The sequence below is a fragment of the Poecilia reticulata genome, linkage group LG10 (assembly GCF_000633615.1).
Source record: "Poecilia reticulata strain Guanapo linkage group LG10, Guppy_female_1.0+MT, whole genome shotgun sequence".
Taxonomy (NCBI): Eukaryota; Metazoa; Chordata; class Actinopteri; order Cyprinodontiformes; family Poeciliidae; genus Poecilia; species Poecilia reticulata.
In genome coordinates this window covers 11,708,016-11,711,367 of record NC_024340.1, presented here as the reverse complement: position 1 = coordinate 11,711,367, position 3,352 = coordinate 11,708,016, and positions in this window count along the sequence as shown.

Here is a 3,352-nt window from a genome sequence, read left to right as displayed (position 1 = left end):
GTTTCCTAACTGTGGCTAAAGCTGCTGCTAGCTGGTTTACTCTCCGATCGGAGGCTGGTTCCTTTGAATACAGTTGGAGAATGGTAAATTGACAATGATTAATAACGGCTAACACGTAAATACTGTTTTATTAAAGTTAATACAGAAAGTGAACCTTTTAACGTTACAACACTGACAGACAGCAGTGTATATATTTCCCCAACTGGCTAAAGCTGCTGCTAGCTGGTTTACTCTCCGATCGGAGGCYGTTTATTTTATACAGAGTGAGAGAATGGTGAATTGACAATGAGTAATAGCAKCTATCTAACACTTAAATGCTGTTATTAACCTTACATTTTATTGTATCCTTAAGATAATGAGTATCCGTGAATTTTTCAGTCAGGTTTCCCGAGGACTGTTGAACTGAGGCCGAAAGCGCCAAGTAGGTAGGCATTAACAATCGATCTGCACTCTGATCGTTCTCTTTCCTGTTGGGCATAGAAGGCAGCCCTCCTCATTAACATAACGATGCAGCAGAAATACAATGAGCAAATAATACAGAAATAAATACAGCAAACGGAAATATAGCAAACGGAAAAACAGCGAGCAGAAAAGGGAGAAGCAAAAAAAATCAAAGCAAAATATCTATTTTTCTTGACGGAAACTCACGTGTAAGGGGAAATGAATTTGACCTGTATTTGGGCAGCTTTAATCAATCATTCCTACTGAAGAAAAACATCCTTACAAAAAAAATCCTTCTCAGCTGTGCATTCCTTTCAGATTAAAGTATGCKTTGTTTTGATAACTTCACAGTATTTTATGCTATAATTTTGTCCTTACTCTATAGCATATTATTCTTAACTTTGTTTTTTTTTTAAATATATTTTTATATCTTTAACTTTGTGTGAACCTGTATTCCTTGACTTTTCTCACTGTGGGATAAAGGATGTTTCTATTCCTCCCTGAAAGTCCTTTGAGTTCCACCTGCCAGATCCGGTGATAAAGCCTGTCTTTGCAGAACATCTTGTTGGCTTCAGAACAAAGATCAATTCAGTGAGGCTTTTAAGTGTGCCTGGACAACTAATGTACCTTGAATAGTGTATGATTTGATTATAGAAGATGAGCTCCTTATCAAGTTGATATGAGTTGCATTAAGTTTCAATGTGGTCTAGAGGTCACAGATTAGTTGCACTAAAAAAAGTCCCTCCTGAAGAAAACACACAAATTTTCCTGGAAACAAAGATGGTGTCCACTCTTTCTATCTGACCTTTCCTTCCTGTTTATCATTTCGCTTCCATTTCCAGGTCTGTTCTCTCATTCCCCAAGGAGACAAAAGTGTTTTTTTTCTTTTCTTTTCTTTGTTTCTTTCTTTTTTTCCCCCCTTTTTTTTTTTTTTTTTACTGACTGACATGCAATTAGCAGCAGACCACCAACCAGAGTGAAACACTTGTCATCCACAATACATGGCACTATTCTAGAAACCTTGTATTTTTTTTTCTTCCTTCCAAAAATGTCTTGGGAGCCTGTGCCCTAATTTCTAGCTTTCCAAGTGGGATTCAAGCTAAAGGGGAAGGTGAAGACTGTGGAGGCAGCCACATAATGAAACATAATGCRTTTCAAAGCTGTACTGAGTCACAGTATCAGGCACCCTCTAAAGTGCCTGAATCAAACATATCTGAAAGCCTCAGTGTATTTCATGCTTTTGATTTGCATAAACATATATGGTCCAACTGTTGCTAGAACACAGATAAAAGATGGGAAAACAAGGAAAGTAAAGGGAATAGGAAGACATGGGATTCTTACATGTTCTTGTTTTATTTTAAACCTTTTTTTATWACAAATATAAATGAGTATRTTTGAATGTAAAGAAAATAAAGTAAATACATTTTTTAGCTCGTTTTGAGCATAGCAATCCAAGAATGTAATCTGACATTGACAACGTCATCAAGAACGAAATCTATTTGCAACTACTATGTAAAAAATGGAGAAATGGAAAACATAGCAATAGAGCGCAAGACATCCGTTAGGTTTTAAAATAAATGAAATAAAAACGCTGGCAAAGGCATTGGATACAGTGAATTCTACATCATTGCTTAWAGAACAACAAAGTATAGTTTATGAAGTGCAGAGTACTAGCTCTGCTAATCATGATTTTCTTTAGTTCAAATTTATAGTTTCAGTTTGAAAATGTAATTACATGCGTCATCTTTTAAAAAAAGCTCAAGTATAACCAAAAACATGGAGACCTGGTTGAAAAAGGGTTCTACTATCGCCATGCAGTTTAACATTATTGTGCCAAAAAAAAAAAAAAACTATCAATTTGCAGAAACTGACACTAGTGTTGCAGAAATAAGACGTAGAGGCTTTCTCTCTGCCCCCTCCAGTTCTGCTATTTGTGATGGAATATCAAATAAAATTATCAAAGGAAGTTGCAAAATGTGARTGAGTCCAGTGGGTGGAAATGCCATGTTTCTGTGTTGTAAAGACGTCTTTGGCCTGTAAAATAATAACCTAGGTTTCCTGTGGCGAATGAGAAAATTGAATCTGTCACATCGACAGACAAAACTCTATAAAAAGTAGTGGAAATGACCTTTTAATATTAATGACATGGGGAGAAACGACATTATCAGGAGCTCACCGGGTCCAYGTGATTCACACAGCTAATGTGCCTGTGTGAGCAAAAAAAAAAAAAAATCATGTTTTCATGCATTCGTGTTAATAAATTCACATGGTTTGAGTCACTCTTTGGTGAATGTAACAGCAGAAGTGCCATTCAGCCAACACTTCCTACCACTTACCACAGCTGATAATAAGTCAGCTGATGTCATGTTGAAATGTATTTCTTTTTTCTTGTCCTCGGCTCACGCAAGCAGAACCGTTTCCTMCCAAAGGACTTTATTTTATCTCCTGGCCAGGTTTGTGAGAATATCACAACGTGTACGGTAGAAATTACTTTATCTTAGGGGGAATGTTAAARCCAATTAGCTGTGCTGATTAACAGAAATGWTCTTCACCCAGGTGATAAACTGGGTGRGAGAGGGAAAAAATGGCAGRGCTCTCTCTGTGCGCTTGACCGTGCCTTGCTTTTGCTTCGCTGCAAAAAGCACGGGTCACTGAAAGCGTACAATTTCTCACAAGTCGCAGGAAATGCAGTGAGTGAAAGCAAAGCCCGGTTGCTGTGACRGTGATTCTTTCCGATGTGAGTGCTCTTKGTGGACGGATGTCACCAGCAAAACCGTTCAGTTCGGTCGTCCGATCCGTGGCCGTCGTCAGTCACTTTCTCCTCACACCTCACTGTGATCTCAGTGGAGGAAAAGCTGGTGAGCATCTTCAGTCCAGTGTCCAGATATCAGAGGCAATGTTAAAAAAAAAA